Source organism: Corythoichthys intestinalis, chromosome 7 (assembly GCF_030265065.1).
Source record: "Corythoichthys intestinalis isolate RoL2023-P3 chromosome 7, ASM3026506v1, whole genome shotgun sequence".
NCBI lineage: Eukaryota > Metazoa > Chordata > Actinopteri > Syngnathiformes > Syngnathidae > Corythoichthys > Corythoichthys intestinalis.
The window spans coordinates 50,843,633-50,869,869 of NC_080401.1; the positions used below are offsets into that span (position 1 = coordinate 50,843,633).

The 26,237-nt window shown below is 39.0% G+C and overlaps 1 protein-coding gene across 5 annotated transcripts in view; it reads right to left on the reverse strand.

Moving 5' to 3' along the window:
• Positions 1-26,237, reverse strand: part of lpp (LIM domain containing preferred translocation partner in lipoma) — a 418,112-nt gene that overhangs the window by 341,301 nt on the left and 50,574 nt on the right. For all 5 annotated transcript variants that reach the window (XM_057840237.1, XM_057840239.1, XM_057840238.1 and 2 more), the window contains exon 2: positions 15,786-15,834. The gene's annotated coding sequence lies outside the window, so the exon portion shown is untranslated. The remainder of the gene's footprint in view (positions 1-15,785; positions 15,835-26,237) is intronic.

Below are 26,237 nucleotides of genomic sequence, written 5' to 3' on the forward strand. Positions count from 1 at the left end.
GTCTTTCTATCCATGAATCGCTTTAACAGAATGTTAATAATGTTAATGCCATCTTGTTGATTTATTGTTATAATAAACAAATACAGTCCTTATGTACCGTATGTTGAATGTTTATATCCATCTTGTGTCTTATCTTTCCATTCCAACAATAATTTACAGAAAAATGTGGCATATTTTATAGATGGTTTGAATTGCGATTAATTGCGATTAATTACGATTCATTAATTTTTAAGCTGTAATTAACTCGATTAAAATTTTTAATCGTTTGACAGCCCTAATATATATATATATATATATATATATATATATATATATATATATATATTTTTTTTTTTTTTTTTTTTTTTTTTAAAAAGCATGTCCGATAATTTTTGGCCAATTCCGATACTTTGAAAATGACGTGATCGGACCCGATCGATCGGGATGCTGATCGATCGGGACATCTCTAATTGGAATGGATGACTATTGCTTTGAATGGGAACATTTATTAAATAACATTAAAGCAGTTACAACAGTATGAATTATTTCCTCAGTTTCAGTGTTGTAAGTGCCAATTTGTTAAAGTTACTTTGTGGTTAATGTAAAAACAGTTCATTCAGGTTCGTCTGCCATCGGCAATGGTAGCCAATGAGTTAAGGGTGCACCCTGCCTCTTGGCTAAAATCAGCTGAGATAGGCTCCAATTTACCTGACATCCCTTATAATGATAAACACTGTAGAAAATGGATGGTTGGAAAGTAAATTATTCCTACAGGCAAAGTTTGACATTCTTAACTGTCATTGACAATTACTGTAGGTGCGCACGAACCTGAAGTTTCTTGAAATATTCCAAAATCTAAGGGAATTTGTGCAGGTTTTGCAAGATTTGCAGGGGTTTCCCATGACGTTCTGCGTGATTGCAGTTCCGGTGCACTTGTGGTGTTAATCATTGAGCTCAAATCTCAATGTAAGAGGGATTTGCAAAGAACCTGTGGGATTTGTAATATGTATGTAGTAGGATTTGTAGACTTTTGAAAATATTTACAGTGGTCTCAGTGGTTTTTGAGAACGGATATACAGGCATTTTGACAGATTTGGTGGTATTTCGCGAGATTTTCAGTGACCGTGTGAGATTTAAAGAGATTTCCTGGGATCTGTGGAGATCTCGCAGGATTTGCAGGTGTTTCGGAATTTTTTTGCAAGATTTAGTCTTGTGAGATGTGCAGTTTGTTTCAAACATCTCGCGGGATTCGTAGAGGCAGAACTTTTAAAGGAACAGAACTCTTTTATAAAGTGCATCCCAGCAGAAAAAATCTTGTTTAGTGCTGCAACGATTAATCGATTAACTCGTGTATTGGATTAGAAAAAAAATATTCGAATTAAATTTTCCTGCCTCGAGTATTCGTTTAATTAAAGTGGCACTGTAATGCTTTGTTTTGAAAGTGTTTGCCTTTAGTTTCGTTGATTCGGGTGGATACACTGCCCTTTAGTCTGCTTCATTTCACATGGCTGAATCCAGCTGCTCCCTGTTAAGACCAACATAAGCTAAGTTTTTGTTTGAGCTGATGTTTTTTTTTTTTTTTTTTTAATGCATTCATAATTTAAAGGTATATTCAGCCATTTTCTGTGGGAATATGTGTTTTAACTATTTGTTAAGCGCATTGTAAAAAATTTAAAAAAATTAAAACGTTGGCGTTTTATAGCATTTAAACTAGCGGACTTTTACTATGTAAATTAGCCAATTGCTTAACTTTTATTGTACATATATCCTCTTTTTTTTTTTTTTTTTTCATACCGTTTGAGGCTTAGGTCAGGTATTTTAATTTTTTATGTTTCTTATCCGATTACTCGATTATTCGAACTAACTAGTTCGTCGATTAATCGACTATAAAAATAATCGATAGCTGCAGGCCTAATTTTGTTTAATAAATTGAAAACTCAAAGAATTGGATTTTATGTTGTGAAATAATGGCGGAAATCTTTAAATAAAAGCCAGTACTTCCAGGAATTAGTTGATCAATTTGCTCAGTTTCAGAACTATTTTAGCCAATCAAAGTGAAGTATCACAGATTGCCCCCCTTCTCGTGATGTCATTGAGGTCATTTATACTGTGTGCTGTCTGTCCTTTTAGGGCCCACGGACCAGATATGACCCGCCACTAGGGTTGTTCCGATCATGTTTTTTTGCTCCCGATCCGATCCCGATCATTTTAGTTTGAGTATCTGCCGATCCCGATATTTCCCGATCCGATTGCTTTTTTTTTGCTCCCGATTCAATTCCAATCATTCCCGATAATTTTTCCCGATCATATACATTTTGGCAATGCATTAACAAAAAAAAATGAATAAAACTCGGACGAATATATACATTCAACATACAGTACATAAGTACTGTATTTGTTTATTATTAAATAAATCCTAAAGATGGAATTTACATTATTAACATTCTTTCTGTGAGAGGGATCCACGGATAGAAAGACTTGTGACTTTGTATATTGTGACTAAATATTGCCATCTAGTGTATTTGTTGAGCTTTCAGTAAATGATACTGAAGGCCATGCCCAAATGCATGATGGGTGGATGTAACACGCCTTTAGCAACCATGACTGTGCGTAGTGCTACCAATTTATATATCTTCTCTTCGTTAGGAAATAACATAAGGTGTTAAGGAAAAGATCAATTGCTACCTTGCTTCCCCACATTGCTTCCCATGATATTTCTAATCGTGGGGAGAGGGATTGTAAGGCTTTAGCCAGTTAAAAAAAATGGCTCCAAAGGCTTCCAAAATTCACGCTACTCATTTTACGCTTCCTTTTATCTCTCTATATAGGTAAAACGACGACATTGCGTGAGTGGGTCATGCAGTGCATGCATTAATTGCGTTAAATATTTTAACGTGATACTTTTTTTTTTTTTTAATTAATTACTGCCGTTATTGGGATAAATTTGATAACCCTACCTTAAGCCTAAACTAAAGACTCTGGATAAGTGTAACATATTATGTCTGTAACGTTAAATACAATCAGAAAACGATTTAATTAAAAAATATACCATATATACATATTAAAAAAAGGCATGGCCGATATTTTTTTGCTGATTCCGATACTTTGAAAATGACGTGATCAGACCCGATCGGTCTACCCGCCACATCATTTATGGTGCGAGTAAATGTGTCAACTTTGTGTTTTTTTGTTAAATAAAATTTAAATCGCATGATTGTAGTCCACAGTTAATGATAACTACTTTTAGTAGTAGTAAGTAAGTACGTTACTAAGTCAATATTACTACTTCTAAGACTACAAAATCAAATAAACGCAATAAAAAGAATATTTACTGATTTTCTGTTTTGGGTAAAAATAAAAAAAATTCAAAATAATTTAAAAAATAATCTTCAGTGTTTTCTCTTTTTTAAAAAATGAGATTAAATAATAGGCATCAGTGGGGTATGCTGGTCTTTCAATGAGGGGAACCTCAAAATCTGTCCACTTGTGTGTGCTTTGTGACGGTGGAGTGGCTCAGCGGCACCCGCTGCTCGGTAGAGAAAGAGACTAGAGTACCAGAAGTCAAGTCCCCAAACACGAGCAGCTAAATCGAAAAAAAACCCCACCAGAAATAGACTCTCAATTTTTAGCTGGTAGTTTTTAACAAAGCAAGCGTCGCTAGAATGATTATGATAGTCTCCGCTTAAATGAAAATTGAAAAATGCCTCTGGTGGATGTTAATACAAGATCACGGATTCACTCATTTTGCTGTCAATCAAAAAGGGATTCAGCCTCAGGCAACCAGAGACAACTGATGGGCAAGATAAACCCAGCCAATGACTTGTCTCGTTTCGATGTAGTGGAACAATGTACTCTCAACTCTGGAGATGCACAGCTTGCACACTGCACAAATGATTGAAAAGCCAGCCGCATCGTAACCATTGATCAGAAGTTAAGTCTGAACAAAAGTCGAGTCAAGGAAAGCTATCACGACAATTTGACCCGAGACAAGTTTGACACCTCTGCTTTAAAGCGATACTGGGTAACTTTTCAAGTTGGGTTAGGGTTAGGGTTAGGATCCACAGATAGAAAGACTTGTGACTTTGTATGTTGTGACTAAATATTGCCATCTAGTGTATTTGTTGAGCTTTCAGTAAATGATACTGAAGGCCATGCCCAATGCATGATGGGAAGTGGAACCATGACAAGTGAAACCACGACTGTGCGTAGTGCTACCAATTCATATATCTTCTCTGCGATGGGATATAATTCAAGGTGTTTAGAAAAAGATCAATTGTTACCTTGCTCCCCACATTGCTTCCCATGATATTTCTAATCGTAGGGAGAGGGATTGTAAAGCTTTAGACAATTAAAATGAGGCTCTAAAGGCTGCCAAAATTCACTCATTTAATGCTGCCTTTTCGCTCTCTATATTGGCAAAATGGCGCCATTACAGATGGAGCGCAACAATGCGTGAGTGGGTCGTGCATGCTTACCGCCGTTATTGGGATAAATTTGATAACCCTACCTTAAGCCTAAACTAAAGACTCTGGATAAATGTAACATATTATGTCTGTAACATTAAATACAATTAGAAAATGATTTAATTAAACAATATATAATATATATATACAAAAAGCATGGCCGATATTTTTTTGCCGATTCCGATACTTTGAAAACGACGTGATCGGGATCCCGATCGATCGTGGAGACCTCTAGTGGACATCTGTAGTAATTGCTTTTGCTGCTCATTTTGTGAAATATTGACAGTGTTGTCCTGCTAATCAGTTTTCCGGTCGGGTTCGAATTGGAAGGGCAGAACTGACGACATGTTTATGTATCTAACAAGTGACACTGTGGAAGTACGGCGGCGCTGCCCAGTCACGTCACCCCCCTAAGTGCAATGCGTTGACAACAACAGCGACCTACTAGTGAAGTAATTATTCAAATTTTATAAAAACGAAAACATTAAGAGGGGTTTGAATATCAAATTAATACAACTCATACTAACATTTCTCTTTTAAGAACTGCAATTCCTTCTGTCCGTGGTTACCTTTAAGGCATCTTCTGAGAAATTTGCTCAAATTCTTGCTGCTATTCAGGCTTTTTAGACACCTTCAAGAACATCAAAATTGAAAGCTTCCATTGTGGCAAATTCCTTATCCTTAAAAACCTTTAAATTTAAGGGTGGGAACTCACAACATAGACTCACAGGTAGGAGAAGATTACTACCATCCTGAATGAAAGAGAGACTTAAAAGTATATCTATGAAAAGATGTTTACCCAGCAAAGCGGGCAGCAATCACACATGTCTGTAAGCGCTATATTCACAATACAAATCGGCGAACAAGCCCATCCATCAAACGCTGAAATATCCTCAACAGAGTTCTTGAAATTCACGTTGGCAGCTGGCCTGGAGACTCATCCCAAGGTTTGGACGGCAGCTTGAAAAAAATCTGGCCTCCGATTCAGCATCAGGAATGCGAGGAGGCGAAACCGACAAGCATCCAACCCTGGCACGTTTGACGCCCCCCCCCTCCAACTTTTGTCAAGGAGCAACCGCAGGAATGTTGAGACTCTCCTTCAGATATTTTTAACACATTTTGCGCAAAACAAAGCTTGTTAATAGCATGGATGTCACATGGAACTCGCAGCCACTTGCGCAACGTGTTTTTTTTTTTTTTTACTTGACTGGGTCAGCGGGTGCTGGGTGAAAGCTATGACAGTCAACTATGTTTAGCCCTAACAACATAATTGCACATATTTTCTTCTCAGTTTTTTATTTTTTTTTTAAAGGTGCAGCAGTATTTTTTAAGCAGCAACGTTGACAAAGCGTGTGAAATGAAGAGAGGAGAAAGAACGTAGGGTTTTTATTGTAAATATCTACAGTCATGCTTTACCTTTCATCTATTAAAGTAGCGCATTTTATCATAATAAAGTAGCGGATGGTAGGCCTGAACGATATTGGAAAAAACTATTGCTGCGATTTTTGGGGGGTTTGCGATATATTGCGATATTATATTGCGATATTAAAAAAAAATGTATCTATATTTTTTTCAAGAAATTTTCACAAGATGACTGAAATAGCTGTTTGGAAAGACTTTAGATGACTCACCATCACCACAGTGTACAGTAATCCCTTGTTTTTCGCGGTTAATGGGGACCAGAACCCGCCGCGATAAGTGAAAAACCGCGAAGTAGCGCACCTCCCCCACTTTTTTTTTTTTTTGTTTGTTTGTTTTTTTTTGTGTGTTTTTTGTGCCCAATGTATTTATAGAGATTTAGCATTGGAAAGAGATACATATAAGACATGTTTTTTTCTCACTTTTCCCCCCAAAGTGATTTAAAAAATGTATATAAATAAATGGTTTTTAAGCACTTCAAATGTCATAATTATGATGTTTTAAACATAACTGTCCAACCAAATCATTTTTGAACAAGAATAAAGTACTGTAGCAGATAAATGCTTGGCTTTATTAAATGCTTCTGTTTATCTACTTTAGCTGTGACCGTTGAAGTGACATGTAGAAATTTCAAACTCCTCATGATCACTTCTGGCATTTAAATGTCTCCAACGTCCCCACAGTACACACATTCATTCCAGCGCGGCTTCCTTGCAACTGTTTAACAAGTTAAACGATGATTGACAGATGCCTGTGTGAAGTCTGCTTCTTTGGCCAGATCAAAGCCATCATTGTGCCGCAGTGACTGAGAGGATCAAAAGGCTGGGAGAGGGAGGGTAGGAGGCTGTGCGCAGACCAGAAAGTGAGGCATATGTGGATCAAAAAAAGAAGAAAAACTATCGCACCTTGCGATGGGACTATTGCGCACACGCACATCGCGATGGCGATGTTTAAACGATATATCATTCAGGCTTAGCGGATGGTAATAAAATAACAGTTGAATGTTAGCGTTGGAGGGAGGGCCGTTATGGCTGAACCATAGAAATATTTAATTTATCTGGCTACCATTGACCACATGAGAAGTCCAATATAGTCAAAAGATTGAACGTCTGATGACATCAATGGCAGGTAAATTAGTACTGCCACGATTAATTGACTAATTGATTAGCAAATTAATCGCCATCTATTTTGATAGTCAACACAGTTATACAGTGGGGTAAATAAGTATTTAGTCAACCACTAAATGTGCAAGTTCTCCCTCTTGAAAATATTAGAGAGGCCTGTAATTGTCAACATGGGTAAACCTCAACCATGAGAGAGACAGAATGTGCGGGGGAAAAAAACAGAAAATAACATTGTTTGATTTTTAAAGAATTTATTTGCAAATCATGGTGGAAAATAAGTATTTTGTCAATACCAAAAGTTCATCTCAATACTTTGTTATATAGCCTTTGTTGGCAATAACGGAGGCCAAACGTTTTCTGTAACTCTTCAGAGGCTTTTCACTCACTGTTGCTGGTATTTTGGCCCATTCCTCCATGCAGATCTCCTCTAGAGCAGTGATGTTTTGGGGCTGTTGTTGGGCAACACGGACTTTCAACTCCCTCTACAGATTTTCTATGGGGTTGAGATATGGCTAGGCCACTCCGGGACCTTGAAATGCTTCTCACGAAGCCACTCCTTTGTTGCCCTGGCTGTGTGTTTGGGATCATTGTCATGCTGAAAGACCCAGCTACGTCTCATCTTCAATGCCCTTGCTGATGGAAGGAGACTTTCACTCAAAATCTCTCGATACATGGCCCCATTCATTCTTTCCTTTACACAGATCAGTCGTCCTGGTCCCTTTGCAGAAAAACAGCCCCAAAGCATGATGTTTCCACCCCCATGCTTCACAGTGGGTATGGTGTTCTTCGGATGCAATTCAGCATTATTTCTCCTCCAAACACGAGAGCCTGTGTTTCTACCAAAAAGTTCTATTTTGGTTTCATCTGACCATAACACATTCTCCGAGTCCTCTTCTGGATCATCCAAATGCTTTCTAGCGAACCACAGACGGGCCTGGACGTGTACTGGCTTCAGCAGGGGGACACGTCTGGCAGTGCAGGATTTGAGTCCCTGGCGGCGCATTGTGTTACTGATAGCAGCCTTTGTTACTGTGGTCCCAGCTGTCTGTAGGTCATTCACTAGGTCCCCTTGTGTGGTTCTGGGATTTTTGCTCACCGTTCTTGTTATCATTTTGACGCTACGGGGTGAGATCTTGCATGGAGCCCCAGATCGAGGGAGATTATCAGTGGCCTTGTATGTCTTCCATTTTCTAATAATTGCTCCCACAGTTGATTTCTTTACTCCAAGCATTTTACCTATTGCAGATTCAGTCTTCCCAGCCTGGTGCAGGTCTACAATTTTGTCTCTGGTGTCCTTCAACAGCTCTTTGGTCTTGACCATAGTGGAGTTTGGAGTGTGACTGACTGAAGTTGTGGACAGGCGTCTTTTATACCGATAATGACTTAAAACAGGTGCCATTAACACAGGTAACGAGTGGAGCCTCATTAGACCTCATTAGAAGAAGTTAGACCACTTTGACAGCCAGAAATCTTGCTTGTTTGTAGGTGACCCAATACTTATTTTCCATTTTAATTTGGAAATAAATTCTTTAAAAATCAAACTGTGATTTTCAGTTTTTTTTCCCCCACATTCTGTCTCTCACGGTTGAGGTTTACCCATGTTGACAATTACAGGCCTCTCTAATCTTTTCAAGTAGGAGAACTTGCACAATTGGTGGTTGACTAAATACCTATTTGCCCCACTGTATAATAATAAAATATTTTTTTAGCCTCTAGAATGTTTTAAGTTTCCCCTTTTTTTAAAAAACAAAAATGGGTGGGATACGGTAAATATTGTCTTTTCTTATTTTTTTTTTTAATAAAAGAAAAAAATATTTTGTTTTTATATATACATTTTCATCTCTTATTATTTATTCATTTACAATTTTTTTTATTAAAAAACAAAAAAAAAGGGAGAAAAAATTAAATTCCTTAATTTTCAGACTATAAACTGCCACTTTTTCCCTTCATTTCTAATCCTGCAGATTATAGTCCAGTGTGTCTCATTTGTTAATTTATTTATGTTAAGAGGTAAAACTTTATTTGACAGTGGTGTCATAATACCGTCATAATTATGACATGTAACATGGGCATTACTGAATGCTTATGACAGATGTCATTAAGTGTCACCTAGCAAATTATGTCAATAACTTTATTTATGTCCAGCTCAGATAATTTAGATCCATTCAAAAGTGAAATAATTTGCTGAACAACACTAAATCAAATCTGTTATAAGCATCCATTAATGCTCATGACAGTGTCATGTCATAATTATGATTGTCTAATGACGCCACTGGCAAATAAAGTGTTACCAAACACCATAACTAGCAATTAATGATACAACTGGAGCAGTAACTGAAGAAAAATAATTAGTACAGAACATGACTTTGATTGTAATTTAAATCTGTAGCGCTGCAATGCATGCCAGGAGGCACGTTGGGCAACAACAGTGTTGACAGCAGGTGGCAGCAAAGGTTGACGGACTCCCCCTAGGGAGCAGTGATGGCCAAATCTTTGCAGCCAATTGGTTCAGAGCTTCATGGTGGTTCATCTGGTGTTATGACAGTTGTACGATTCTGCTGTCAAATTAAGTGTTACCGGTTAATATCTTTTGGTGTAAATATCCTATAATACGGTGAGGACAGCTGCGGCTAATAATCCAGGGCGGCTTATCTATGAACAAATGCTGTTTTCGTGTCAAATTTGTTGGGTGGCGGCTTATATTCAGGTGCGCCTTGCAGTGCAAAAATAACAGTTAATATTCTATTAATTTTTTAATCCCAAAAAAAAAATTTTTTTGCTGAAATTTGGGGGGGCAAAATGTTTTTCTGCCTAAATAAAATTATGGCAAAATATTTGTGTTTATTTTGTTGTAGATTTTGTTTTTTGTTTTTTTAATGTAACACTTGAAAAAGAATTTAACTGTCAATATTTTTTACTATACATTTTTTTAAAACACCAAAAGATGATTTCTAGTTCCATTTTAACAGGGTTTTAATTTTTCATTTATTTGTAGCTTTATCACGATAACAATTTAAAGCAAACAATGCTATATATTTCAACTTTAAAAGGGTTCCTTCTTCAAATAAACTTTTCAGGTGAATTTATCATACTCACTATATTTTTAATGACCCTCCAGCAGATTACTGTACTTAATTTTCACGACCATGGAACCTGCTTAATTCTATTTTCGTGATTTCCTGTGGGAGTTTTTTTTTCCTGTGTATGCAGTGCAAAAATGAGCATCACAGCACATCAAAGGTTAAAAAGTTAGCGAAGGCCAGCTAAGAAAAAGAGCAAGAAAGCGAAGCAAAGCAGTGAATAATTGATGAAAATAAAAAAATCATGCCCCTTAAATGCCACTAAACTCTCCAAAATATGATATGAAATATACATCAAGTTGTTCTACACCCACAACATGTATAAACAAATGTCACAAAGGGGGCAGTGCATCACTTTAGTTGTCTTTTTCTCATTGTGTTATTGTACAATACATCAACAGAGAGCACGGGTTTGTTATTACTAGAAGAATACGAAATCACTCTTGCAGCACCTGTTCAACAAGCAGCTGGCCATCTGTTCACCTAAAAATATATTTTCTACAATTTCATAATCAACGACTGTGTTTGAAAAGAACAGTCGAGCTTTGGACTCAAAGCGCGTCCTTTGTACAGGGTGCCTTTCGCTAGCAGTAATTATGTAGTCATGTTTGAATGCTTTTGATGGTGACGGGAGGTCAAATTGGGCATCTATCGATGTCAAGGCGAATGGGTAAAGGCAGCATAAGGTAATAATAAAAAATAATAATTAAATTTAAAAAAGTGAAAAATGAGATGTGAAAAAAATGTGAAAATCCCAAATTTAAAAAATGTTTTCAAATGATTTAAAAATATTTTTTTTAAAAATTTAACAAAAATAAAAAAAAAACAGCAACTGAAAAACAAAAAAGTACAAATATATTGAAGAAAATTAAAAATTAATTAAAAATAAAACAAGTCTTTTGTGGAAGATGTACAAATAAATAAAAGGGATAAAGTAATGAATAAATTCTTCCTTTTTCATTTCTATTACTAATTAAAAATATTTTTTAAAAATATTTTTTAAAATTATTTTTCTACATTCACTCATTTCTTATTTTTGTGATTTTTTTTCATTTGAGGATTTTTTAATACCTCTATTTTTTTCATTTTCTATACTTAATATTTTTTCATCAACACTACTGATGTACCTATTAGAGATGTCCGATCACGTCATTTTCAAAGTATCGGAATCGGCAAAAAAATATCGGACATGCCTTTTTTTAATATATATATATATTTTAATTAAATCGTTTTCTAATTGTATTTAACGTTACAGACATAATATCATCCAGAGTCTTTAGTTTAGGCTTAAGGTAGGGTTATCAAATTTATCCCGTTAACGGCGGTAATTAATTTTTTATTTTTTTTAATCTATCACGTTAAAATATTTAACGCAATTAACGCATGCGCTGCACGACCCACTCACGCATTGTCGCGTTCAATCTGTAATGGCGCCGTTTTACCTATATATAGAGCTAAAAGGCAGCGTAAAATGAGTAGAGTGAATTTTGGCAGCCTTTGGAGCCTTTATTTAATTGGCTCAAGCCTTACAATCCCTCTCCCTGCGATTAGAAATATCGTGGGAAGCAATGTGGGGAAGAAAGGTAGTAATTGATCTTTTTCTTAACACCCTATGTTATTTCCCAACGCAGAGAAGATATATCAATTGGTACCACTACGCACAGTCATGATTGCACTTCCCATCATGCATTTGGGCAGAACAGTTAAATGGCTATAGTATCATTTACTGAAAGGTCAACAAATACACTAGATGGCAATATCTAGTCACAATATACAAAGTCACATTTATCCATTAAGAATTACAAGTCTTTCTATCCGTGGATTCCTCTCACAGAAAGAATGTTAATAATGTAAATGCCATCTTGTTGATTTATTGTCATAATAAACAAATACAGTACTTATGTAATGTATGTTGAATGTGTATATTCGTCCGAGTTTTATTCATTTTTTTCTTAATGCATTGCCAAAATGTATATGATCGGGAAAAATTATCGGGAATGATTGGAATTGAATCAGGAGCATATAATATCGAGATCGGCAGATGGAATGGATCGACCGAAGCTTTTCCACATAATGCCTTTTATGCAACGCATCCAATGAGTTTACAGCGTCTGAAGGTGCCGGGGATATTTACGCTTTTCTTTTTTCCTTTTTGGAGAAAAATTAGGGCTGTCAAACGTTTAAAATTTTTCATCGAGTAATTGTCTTGCTGAAAGACCCAGTGACGACCCATCTTCAGCTTCCGGGCAGAGGGCAACAGATTTCGATTTAAAATGTCCTGGTATTTCAAAGCATTCACGATGCCATGCACCCTAACAAGGTTCCCTGGGCCCTTGGAAGCGAAACAGCCCCACAGCATCACTGACTCACCCCAATACTTCACAGTGGGTATGAGGTGCTTTTCAGCATGCGCATCTATCGTGGCACGCCAGACCCACTTAGAGTGATTGTTGCCAAAAAGCTCAATCTTGGTCTCATCTGACCAAAGCACACGGTCCCAGTTGAAGCCTGGGACAGTGTGTATTTTTGTGTGAGACCAAGATTGAGCTTTTTGGCAACAAACATTCTAATACCCCTTTCCCACTAGCCAAAAAACCCGTGTCAACCCACTAACGATCGGCTTTTGGTGGCAGTTGGAAAGGTGCAGCGACCCGCCTCGACCCGTGTCAATCGACCCGCGTTAAAATCACCTCGGCACTGATCGTCATGCAGTGTGAAAGCAAAACCCCGGGTCAACAGTAAACACCCTAGTCTACGTAGTGACGTAGGCTCTTACGTGATGCGTCATAACAACATGCCAGTCGCCTCCTATTTAACACGCCCCACAACCGTAGTTACGTCGATGCTAACAACAAAGCTAGTAGAAGAAGAGAATTCACGTCGCCTACGTTGCCTCAGCACAAGCAGAGTGTTGATCCTTTGCCGCATTTCGACCATTTTGAGGGCAGTAAAAAGCATGAAAACAGAGAACACAAACGGAAAGGAGGCTTCCATAACGCTCAGCATTGTTTACTTCCTTGAACTGAATGAATTCGGTCGCACTTGTCGACGTTGATCTTAGTGTGGTGTAGTGTTGTATCGGTCGCGAACGATTCGGTCTTTTTGAACGAATTGTTTGGGTGAACGAGACCAAACTAATCACCATCTGCACTGATTCATTCTATGAAGTTAGGGCTTGTTGGCTGCGTGGGAGGGCGTTGAGCAAGCGGCAGTGTCTTCTGACATCACACACAACCAATCAGACGCCAGCCTCATCGCGGGCAGGGGAGGGAGCGGAAACAGAATCAGGGCGTCTGTCACTCACTTCCACGTGTAGCCAATAAGCAGCCAGCGTGCACGCAAGGGGGCAAGACTGAGTTATGTCACTTCCCGTTCAGTGACTCGGTCCTCCGGTTCCTGACCTAGCTTGCTGCTAACTTGACTTTCCAGTAATGCGGTGAACGAGTCAAAAAATGGAAGGAAATGACTTTGTCACATATTTGTTAATGTGGAGCCTATCAAATGCTGCTCAAACAGACAAAACACCACACAAATCTAGCGAGCATGGTTTAGTGTACTACTTTTCTCAACAGACTCGGGACTACCTATGACTGACAACATACTATCAAATTTACAGTAGTTAAAACACGGGTAGCTAAAAATAAATGTAAAAAAAAACACGGGTAGCTACGAGGCAAGCAAAAGTGAGCTTCGGTCGCGTGACGGCACTCACGGCAGTGAAGGGGGCAGAGAACTGTCACTATATGGAGGCTTCATGGCAGCGATATTTACCTCATATGCGCACAGAAAAAAATATTTAGTATTATCACCATAATACTGATTTGCAATGAAACTGTATATACATGTCAATTTTTTCCGACTGTTTTTTTTTTTTTTTTTCGTGTCAGAGCGTGTCGGGTGTTGGTTGATTTGACAAATTATGTCCATCCGTCCATCATGTGCTACTCAAAAACAACGCACGCGGACATGGGAAATGTCGCAATATGTCTACATTTTTCTTAACAGACTAATGAGAGTAGAAAGTCAACATCGTAAAGAGCAAACAATTATTTCTCGTCAGCATTTGACGATCTGAGATGAGGGGGCGACAGGGGAGCTGACCGGATTATTTTATTTGTTAATACCAGTGCAAAAATTCAATACGATCATCTTAATACTGATTTGCAATTAAACTGTCGAATATCAAAATGTAGTATTGTTTTTATTTCAGAGCAGCACATTTGACAACTAGCTATTTACACTTCAGTTTTAACAATAGTGACCTAAAATAATAGTGATGAGCATAAAAACAAAAATACAACAGAGCGAGAGGTAAATATGATGTGTTGGTCGTTCCATATTTAGAAATTAAACTTTCGATTTATTTTTATTTTCGTGACAGCAAGCATGCTGCGTTGGCTGGTAGCAGCAGCATTGTATATGTGATCAAGAACATGCTAAAGAAAGTCCGTGCGCCCCCGACCCCAAACCCCCACTCCCCCCACAAAAGGAAAATGTTTAACCTAGTCCTAAATCGAAATGCAAGCACGAGCCATGACTTTGAGCCCATAGAACTAGGACAGATGACGCGGAAGTTCTCCCTCGCTTTTGCAGCAGCGGGAGGGAGACGAGGCTGTCTGTGAAAGCTGAATAATACCGCCTGTCACTCATTTCTGAAACTACGACGAGCGGTCAATGAGGAGCCTGTGTGCAAGAGAGGGAGGGACCAAGCAATGTCACTTCCCGTTCAGTTATACTGCGAACCGGTCTTTGGTGATTCGTTCGGCAACGTCACTTTCCGTTCAGTAACCGAACGATTCGTTTGGGCGGGGAGGGAGATTAGGGGGGCGAACAATTCGTTGAACGATTTGTTTGAACGAATCTTTTTACTGAACAAACCGGAATGGATTCGTTTACTCAAGTGAACGACAGATCCCGTCACTAGCGTGGTGCCGTCACGTAACCTTACGCACGGCTGAGGAGGGGTGGGGGGTTAGACGGGTGGAGAAACAAAAAAAAAGACACGGCTTTTTTTTGTCAATGGGAAAGGTGCCAAATGACAATTGCTAGTGGGTTGCATCGGCCTGGAAAAAACGCGCGTTGACCCACTAGTTTCAGTGGGAAAGGGGCATAAGTGGGTCTGGCGTACCACGAAAGATGCGCATGCTGAAAAGCACCTCATACCCACTGGGAAGTATGGGGGTGGGTCAGTGATGCTGTGGGGCTGTTTCGCTTCCAAAGGCCCTGGGAACCTTGTTAGGGTGCATGGCATCATGAATGCTTTGAAATACCAGGACATTTTAAATCAAAATCTGTTGCCCTCTGCCCGAAAGCTGAAGATGGGTCGTCACTGGGTCTTTCAGCAAGACAATGACCCTAAACATATGGCCAAATCTCCACAGAAATGGTTCACCAGACACAAAATCAAGCTCCTCCCATGGCCATCTCAGTCCCCAGACCTTGTTTTGTTGGCAAAAGGGGTCGTACAAATTATTAATGCTAATAATTGTGACACACATTATTTGATGTCAAATAATTTTTTCTTTATGTGGGAATTTTTCCCCACTGAATGAATGCACTTGTATTGAAGGTTGGATTTTTCTCTTTTTTTCCATTAAGGTCCCATATTATTTGAATAAAGAAATTATATTAGAAGCTAAAAAAACACATCTTTTTCAGGGGTGTCAATAATTATGGAGGGCACTGTATAGTCAAAAAAGTAAAAAACAAATAATACTCACCGAAACTTTTCACACAAGGCGATGGCAGCTATTTCACACAACGCGGCACCTGAAACAAACAAGACCCAGTCAAAAACGAGCAAAAATACATATCGTTTGTTAGTCTGCGCCCAATCTCAGGTGGTGAAAGTTTGCCTTCGCGCTACTTCTTAGCCAAGTTAGCACTAAAGTGCAACGCAAACAAAGTTAAACAGCAACTTTCGACTGCAGGGGATAGATTGCAAAAGATAATTGTGAGTGAAATTGCTATTTCTGGAACAGGGAATGTCCTACATTCTCCTTGGATGCAGGTAAAAGTGGGGGCGCGTGATTTCTTCTTTATATTTTTATTTTCTTTTTGTCTCCAGGGCCCCCCAAAAAGATGCGTGTTGCTCTCGCTGAGGAAGCCTTTTGTTCCCGTAAATTGACAGTGTCAGTTTCCCACACGGCGGCGTATACTATAGGGAACGACAGTAGCTGCGGTGGGATATAACACAGATGCTGCGCTAGATGGGCGTCAGTCAACGTGACAGTTGTTGTTTTTTCTTTTCCTTTAAAATGAAGGAAGGAGGGAGGGTGGGTCTCCTCCTTTCTGAACTTTCTAGCCGAGAAAGGCGAGGAAGGAATAGAAATTAATACACCTACACTCCCCCCTTTTTCCCTTTAGGACGCTACGCGTAGTCTTCTTCATCTTTGTACTCGCATCATAATTACTAGTGGGCGCCAGTTTGGATGGGATCCAGGCCGCCTCCTTCGCACTTTTTTTTTTCTACAAGTATAATTTTCTGACAAGACTTTTTCTTTACTTTTTCCTTGTTCAAATGGAAGGGAACAAAACAGCGGTGTTCACTCGTTGTTTATTTTTTGACGTGAACAGTGAAAATGGAAACCGTAAAAAGGAGAAAAACTTTTCGGGACTAATTTTGCTGTCGTGCCAACATGAGCTTTTTTTTAACTGTCTACTCACAAAGGGCATGCTACAACATTATGAACTAGGGCTGTCCCAAACGACTAATTTCGATTAGTCAGCAGACTATTTTTACGATTAGTCGACTATTTTTTTTTTTTTTTTAACTAATTTAATAATATTTTTTTTGTTAAAGCTTATTAATTCACAAAAAACATTTTGGAACACCTAAATTCTTTATTAACGTATAAATAAATAACATATCAATAATAAATCACAAACAATGAGGTCAAATGCTGCTGGCATTAACTGGTGCAAAAAAATGTAAACGGAAACACAGTGACCACCTTTTTAACAGGAGTCAAAACAATTCTTACTCTTTTTGCGGTATGTCATTGTCTATATTGTTCTAAATGTTAAAATGAATTGCAATGTCCCGGACAATCATTTTTAGAATACTTTGTGTGATTTCGGATTCTCTTTCTGGTGTGCATTCCGCATTTTTTGGGGAGGGGAAAACTGTTCAACTTTTGTTTGTTTTAACCTAAAAATAGATAAAGCAGAGGGCACACTGAAATATTACCACAATTATTTTGAATGAAAGGCACACATAGTCATAGTAACAAAAATTAAACATATAGTATTAATTTTATAGTATACTACTATATGTATATACACAATAATACAATAATAGTTTATAATATAAAGTAACTAACATTAGTGCAGTCATGGATTACAGTAAGCAGGCCAGTGCTGTGTTTCCATATATATTTTTATTATATTATGTATATACAGGATATACTGTATATATATATTTTTTCCCCCAAGTGGGACCTTCCATGATCCTAATACATTTAATAATAACATATTATATAATTCCATTTTCTATATATATATATATATATATATATTTTTTTTTTTTTTTTTTTTGGTTGTTTTTTTTAATTAATTTATTTATTTATTTATTATTATTAAATAAAAATGCACGTTGATACGACGCACATAAAGGCAACCTCTTTTTTTTTTTTTTTTAAATCGTTAGAAAGTTGTATGGATTTGCAATCCGCTACCTTGTTGTTTCCTGTTGTCTTCCGAAATACACCTGGGTGACGGCGCGTCAAGTGTTCGTTCATAGCCGACGTGCTACCGAGGTATGCGAGCTCAGCTTAGCAAAAAGAGTACACACAGTGGTGGCACCCTGCATATTTTCCTTGAAATAATTTCAGGCTCTGGCTAGTCTGGTCCGCTTTTTTGGCTTTATGCCGCTTTCACCGTGTTACCAATTCTGCCCTTCTTGGTAATTGGCGGTGTTTTCAACTGCTCGCCACAGTGAGGAGTGAACCGGCGATTCACTTGATTCGTTGTCATCGGTTCGTCCGATTTCCTCCTCAGGAAGGCGGCGGCGTGCATAAAAACACCCGGAAGCGTCGGATGGCTTTTTATGGATACTTTTATTGACCAAAACAAAAACGTGACGGATGCAGCCACTTAACTCCGCGCTGCCCGCGCACTTTTCCAACTCTCACGGATCTCGTTCCCTCCGTCTCTCTCGCTCGCCCACTTTCTTTCTCGCCGCTCAATCTGACAATGCCGGTCATATTGATAATAACAGCGGCCTCCTTGGGGGTGCAGGTAACAACCACTTGCATCGCGAGCACCCGCCATTCTAAATTTTATCTGCATGTCATTTTTTTAACTTGTCATTATCCGTCGACGGTATGTTTTGCCCGTCGACACATTTACGTCATCGATGACGTCGACAACGTCGACTAGTCGGGACAGCTCTCTTATGAACGATTCGATATTAGGAAAAATGTGGATAAACATCTCTTTATATGAAATCACTGCCTCTAAATACGACGGGATATGGTATACAATCCGATAACTTCATATTATAACACTACATTACAATTATGATGCAATAAATTATCGTATTTTCCGGACTATAAGTCGCAGTTTTTTTTTTTTCATAGTTTGGCTGGGGGTGCGACTTATACTCTGCAGCGACTTATTTGTGAAATTATTAACACATTATTATTATAATTTCACATGTTATTTTGGTGTTTTGGAGTGACACTGATGGTTTGGTAAACTTGTTAGCCTGTTCTTTATGGTATAGTTATCTGAATAACTCTTAATAGCTATGTTACATAAACATACCAGCCACGTTCACATTTTCTTGTTCATGCATAATGTAACATTATCATACTGTACACTTGTTCAACATGTTGTTCTCTATTGATTTTTATTTTAAATTGCCTTTCAAGATGGCATATCTGTTCTATGTGTTGGATTTTATCAAGTAAATTTCCCTCCAAAATGCGACTTATACAGTGCCCTCCATAATTATTGGCACCCCTGAAAAAGATGTGTTTTTTAGCTTCTAATATATATATATATTTTTTTTCAAATAATATGGGACCTTAATGGGAAAAAAAGAGAAAAACCCAACCTTCAATACAAGTGCATTCATTCAGTGGGGAAAAAATCCCACATAAAGAAAAAATTATTTGACATCAAATAATGTGTGTCACAATGATTAGCACCCCTGGTGTTTTGTACAACCCCCTTTTGCCAACAAAACAAGGTCTGGGGACTGAGATGGTCATGGGAGTGGTAAATGGTGTTATACTTACGCTTTTCCACCTTTCAAGGCGCTCAAAGCGCTTTACACTATCTCGCCATTCACCTACTGGTGACACAGCACCAGGAGCAACGTGGCGTTCAGTATCTTGCTCAAGGATACTTAGGCGAGTTCATCAGGGCAAAGAATCGAACCCAGAACCTCTGGGTTGGGGGACAACTACTCTACCACTGAGCCACGCCACCCCAGCTTGATTTTGAGGGGCTTGATTTTGTGTCTGGTGAACCATTTCTGTGTAGATTTGGCCATATGTTAAGGGTCATTGTCTTGCTGAAAGGCCCAGTGACGACCCATCTTCAGCTTTCGAGCAGAGGGCAACAGATTTTGATTTAAAATGTCCTGGTATTTACAAGCATTCATGATACCATGCACCCTAACAAGGTTCCCAGGGCCTTTGGAAGCGAAACAGCCCCACAGCATCACTGACCCACCCCCATACTTCATAGTGGGTATGAGGTGCTTTTCAGCATGCGCATCTTTAGTGGCACGCCAGACCCACTTAGAGTGTTTGTTGCCAAAAAGCTCAATCTTGGTCTCATCTGACCAAAGCACAGTTGACCAGGCTTCAACTGGGACCGTGTGCGTATGTTTTTTTCCTCTTCGTTGGGCATTTAATGGCTGGTGTGACTTCCAGTCCCTGACAAAAGTCTTGTCGCTTGTCCATTTTGGAGAAACAATTGCTAATAACCTGAATTCGAATTATTCAATTGGTTTCAGAAATGGCTCATATGAAACCTAAGACCCTCCCAAATGATGTTGAATGTACAAAATTATGTGTGTTTCACTGAAAAAAGATTTATCATTTAATGAAGACATAAAGGTCAAATTTTGGCAAGACAAAAGTTTTGTCGCCAAATTTAATATTTTGTATGACTTCCATGGGCTTCGGTAAGGAATTATAAAATTTATTGATGAAGTCATCAGGAACATCAAAGAAAGACTTGCATGCCTTCCAGAGTTCATCAACATTCTTGGGTTTCGTCTTCCATGCTTCCTCTTTAATCCTACCCCAGGCATGCTCAATGATGTTCATGTCTGGTGACTGGGCTGGCCAGTCCTGGAGGATCTTGATCTTCTTTGCCTTGAGGAACTTTGAGGTACAGATTGAAGTATGCGATGGAGCACCATCCTGCTGCAGAATTTGTCCCTTTTTATGGTTAGGAATGTAAGAGGCAGCTAAGATTTGTTGATATTTCAGACTATTTATGTTGCCTTCCACCCTGCAGATCTCTCGCACACCCCCATACTGGATACAACCCCAGACCATGATTTTGTCACCACCAAACTTCAGTTTTTTGAGAGAAACTCGGATCCATGCGGGCTCCAGTAGGTCTCCTGCAATATTTGCGGCGACTGTGGTGTAATTCAATGGAAGATTCATCTGAAAAATCCACTTTTTGCCACAAAACAGTGAAGTTTGGTGGTGGCAAAATACACATTTTATATTTGTTTATATAGATTTTATACTTGTAAGTTGCTTTTGACATTTTCATTTACAATGCACAATAAAGGGAAATGCTCCACAATTTCACTGTACACAATAAAGGGCGATTCTATTCTATTATATTATATTGTATAATAATCTGTGATTGTGTATCAAATTTATTAATAATCTATTTATATATTATTTATAGTTTATACTGCAAGTTTTCTTCAACAACTAAGTTTCTGATGTGAAAATAGAGTGATTTATTATATTATTATTGTTGAAAACTTGCAGTAAATTAAAAAAAAAAAAAAAGTTGCTATTTTGGGCAAAAACTTAAAGGATATGTTTAATATTGCTATTGATCCTGAAAATATAGGTGATTATCTCTGCATTTGGTGATTTTTGTGCATCTAGTGTAAAATCTGAGAAATTTTATAGCCATTTTAAGTTTTGTCACACAAAAATACACACTGTCCCAGGCTTCAACTGGGACCGTGTGCTTTGGTCAGATGAGACCAAGACTGAGCTTTTTGGCAACAAACACTCTAAGTGGGTCTGGCGTGCCACGAAAGATGCGCATGCTGAAAAGCACTTCATACCCACTGTGAAGTATGGGAGTGGGTCAGTGATGCTGTGGGGCTGTTTCGCTTCCAAAGGCCCTGGGAACCTTGTTAGGGTGCATGGCATCATGAAGGCTTTGAAATACCAGTACATTTTAAATCAAAATCTGTTGCCCTCTGCCCCAAAGCTGAAGATGGGTCGTCATTGTGTCTTTCAGCAAGACAATGACCCTAAACATATGGCCAAATCTACACAGAAATGGTTCACCAGACACAAAATCAAGCTCCTCCCATGGCCATCTCAGTCCCCAGACCTTGTTTTGTTGGCAAAAGGGTGTTGTACAAAGTATTAACAACAGGGGTGCTAATAATTGTGACACACATTATTTGATGTCAAATAATTTTTTCTTTGTGTGGGATTTTTTCCCCACTGAATGAATGCACTTGTATTGACGGTTGGATTTTTCTCTTTTTTTCCATTAAGGTCCCATATTATTTGAATTAAAAAATATATATATCAGAAGCTAAAAAACACATCTTTTTCAGGGGTGCCAATAATTATGGAGGGCACTGAATATATATATATAAAATAATTAATTGGGATTATATAAGGGAAGGACTTTTGATGTCGCTGCTCATGGAGACTCATATATGGCTAAGGTAGGTGCCTGTTTTGGTTTTAGGTCGGTAGCAGCTTTGGTTTTGAAAATGTTTGAAGTTTTTGAAAATAGACCCCCTACGGATCGGCCCCGTTTCCCGTGACCTATCAAGTACTATGACGTCTATGGCCGGATAACACTAAATGACATCTATTATAAGCATTCATTAATTCTCATGACAGTATCATGTCATAATTATGATTGTCTAATGACAGTTTTATGGCACCACTACCCAAAACCCAAACACTTGTTTCATCACTTATTTTGCTACTTACCAAAAACATGAAAACAATTTTCAAGTACGCTACAAGGCTTTTAAATGATTGTGCTCAAAAGATGTAATATTCCAATTTATTTTTATTCACTCAAGTAAATAAATAAATTACTTGCTTCACTTATGTGTCTTGAAAGAAAACTATTGTCCAAGAGCCTTGGGTATAAATTCAATACAAAACACAATTATGCTTCTCTGTAGCCTTTCTTCTGCTATTTTTGTCAACTACACAATATGCCTTTTAATTGGCTATGTGACCTCCTGAGAAATGTGCTACATTAGTCATTGGTCAAACCTTGCGAGACTGATGCCCCAATCGCCTGGAAAAGGTAGAACAGACCCCACGAAAGATGCATAGATCCATGACCCAATCAGCCTTAAGTTTGTGTATTAATAGCCTCATTTTAGCCCAAGTGAAAATTTACATCCACTATGTCAATGACATACTGCACAAAAAAGCCCGGCACTTTCATTAAAAGAATAATAGAAGAAGATAAGTTGACCATACAGAGAGGTAGTTAAGCAAACGGAACGTCTTCAAAGCAGTGAGACTACAGCGTGAATGTAATGCTTGTTTTTTTTGTTTTTTTTTGTGTGCATCTGTTAACAGACATTGTGAGAAAGTTGAAGCACAGCTTTGGAATGCATGCTGTCTTTGTTATTCAACATTAAAGACCGTTTTGATTTAATTCAACGAAGTGTAGAGCATATCTTAGCTTCCACGCCTAAAGCAAAGTGCGTACGACAGGAGAAAAAAAGTCTTAAATGCATTATAATGTGAATTAGAATCACAATTTGAGACGGTTCGACTATATACAGTGGGGCAAATAAGTATTTAGTCAACCACCAATTGTGCAAGTTCTCCTACTTGAAAAGATTAGCGAGGCCTGTAATTGTCAACATGGGTAAACCTCAACCATGAGAGACAGAATGTGGGGAAAAAAAACATAAAATCACATTGTTTGATTTTTAAAGAATTTATTTCAAAATTAGAGTGGAAAATAAGTATTTGGTCAGGTACAAACAAGCAAGATTTCTGGCTGGATGTCAAAGAGGTCTAACTTATTCTAACGAGGTCTAACGAGGCTGCACTCGTTACCTGTATTAATGACACCTGTTTTAACTCATTATCGGTATAAAAGACACCTGTCCACAACTTCAGTCAGTCACACTCCAAACTCCACTATAGCTAAGACCAAAGAGCTGTTGAAGGACACCAGAGACAAAATTGTAGACCTGCACCAGGCTGGGAAGACTGAATCTTCAAGAGGTAAAATGCTGGGTGGAAAGAAATCAACTGTGGGAGCAATTATTAGAAAATGGAAGACATACAAGACCACTGATAATCTCCATTTATCTGGGGCTCCATGCAAGATCTCACCCCGTGGCATCAAAATGATAACAAGAACGGTGAGCAAAAGTCCCAGAACCACACGGGGGGGACTTAGTGAATGACCTACAGAGAGCTGGAACCACAGTAACAAAGGCTACTATCAGTAACACAATGCGCCACCAGGGACTCAAATCCTGCACTGGCAGACGTGTCCCCCTGCTGAAGCCAGTACACATCCAGGCCCGTCTGCGGTTCGCTAGAGAGCATTTGGATGATCCAGAAGAGGACTGGGAGAATGTGTTATGGTCAGATGAAACCAAAATAGAACTTTTTGGTAGAAACACAGGTTCTCGTGTTTGGAGGAGAAAGAATATTGAATTGCATCCGAAAAACACCATACCCACTGTGAAGCATGGGGGTGGAAACATCATGCTTTGGGGCTGTTTTTCTGCAAAGGGACCAGGACGACTGATCTGTGTAAAGGAAAGAATGAATGGGGCCATGTATCGAGAGATTTTGAGTGAAAATCTCCTTCCATCAGCAGGAGCATTGAAGATGAGACGCATGACAATGATCCCAAAAACACAGCCAGGGCAACAAAGGAGTGGCTTCGCAAGAAGCATTTCAAGGTCCTGGAGTGGCCTAGCCAGTCTCCAGATCTCAACCCCATAGAAAATCTGTGGAGGGAGTTGAAAGTCTGTGTTGCCCAACGACAGCCCCAAAACATCACTGCTCTAGAGGAGATCTGCATGGAGGAATGGGCCAAAATATCAGCAACAGTGTTTGAAAAGCTTGTGAAGAGTTGCAGAAAACGTTTGGCCTCCGTTATTGCCAACAAAGGGTACATAACAAAGTATTGAGATGAACTTTTGGTATTGACGAAATACTTATTTTCCACCATGATTTGCAAATAAATCATTTAAAAATCAAACAATGTGGCCTCTCTAATATTTTCAAGTGGGAGAACTTGCACTATTAGTGGTTGACTAAATACTTATTTACCCCACTGTACAACAATTTAGCAAAGCGTACATGACGAGAAGTTTGTCTTTTAATCTGCCGGTTAGCCACGCCTAACATTATAGGGCTCTAGCGTCCCCAACAGGTGGATGACGTCAGCGGGAGAATGGGCTCATCGGTTTTACTATTCAGCCCACTGAGGGGGAATTATTCAAAACGAGGAAAACGCGACAAAGTGAGCCGCAAAATGTCATTGTTTCAGTCTGGCGGACAAGACTCTGGCGTCGTGAAGTCAAAATGACGTAGGTCGAATACGTCATAACCGGGGGACTATCTGTATATTAGAGCTGAAACGAATACTCGAGCAACTCGAGTAACTCGAGTTTAAAAACTGATCCGAGTAATTTTATTTACCTCGAGGAATCGTTTAATTTTGCCAGCTCTAAGCATCACGTTTTGCCCGGACTAAATTTAATGCGGGACAACGCGCTGACGTCACGTGCGTAGAGGAAGAAGCAATGGAAGGGAAAAGGTACCATTCTCTCACACACCATATAATTGTTTGCATTAGTCTAACACATCCATTTAACTATAGTTTAGGCAGACTTCACTCAGTGGCCTTGACACAGTAAAGTTATCGGGGCTCCTGAGGGGGAAATGAAAAAATTGTACCGTTTCTCGTAGGCACCGTCTAACTGTTTGCATTACTCGAACACACGGAATACAATTAATCAAGGAATAGTATCATTTCTCATATTTACTGTGGGACTGTACTGCTCTGACACACCTCGTATAGAATAGAAGCAGAATAAATGCACAACGCCATCTTATCATAGAAGCCCAACGTGTGCGCCACAAGCAAGATTGACGCACCAAAACTTGCAAATCAGTTCTGCAAGGACAAAGCGCTCTTTGTCCCACAACAAGTAGAGCCAACCCGGACAACAAAGTTGATAGCAGGCGCTTGGGACGTCAAGACCAGCATCGGTCGCTGTGGCAACCACATCCCATCCATGCACGAACCTAAACAGCCCGAAACCCGCCAGAGAGGGATGATCCCAAAGCAACACCCTGACACACCTTCAGCCGGCCCACTACATCAAGGACTTAACACTGGACACTGAGATAACACAGATTTTGCTGCTCGGAAACATGTAGCCTTGTTTTGGATCCAGAATTGTCCCTCCATCGTCTGTTTTTGCCTTGTTTTTGACCATTGTCGACCAATAAATTGTCATCCTGCTTTCGCCGAGTCTTTTTCAAACTTTTGGAACATGGAGTCAGTACAAAGGGTTAACATCAGAGATGAACGCGCGAAGTTCCGCCTTCCCGGTTGGCGCGCGTGGAGGCAGCATCGGCAGAGCGGCACTTTGTTCAGCTGTCGCTGTTTCCGTGCGGCTTGTCTGGGGAGGCGAATTTCAACACAGTATAAAAAAATTAAAATAAAAATTAAAAAAAGCCTTAGTGCAGCCGACAGCCGCTACAAACTACGCCAACGTTGCTAAAAACTACGCCCGCATGATGCTAGTGTGGTAGCAGGTAGTGTCCGATGCGTCTCATAGATATCGCATGCATTTAGAACTAGATGCGATGCGATGACAGACTCGGCCGCGTCTGGGCAGCGTTAGTAAACACCCGCCATCTTTAAGCAGTAGACTTCTTAGCGCTAATGAATATAACGTTACTGTCACTTGCTCATGTAACGTT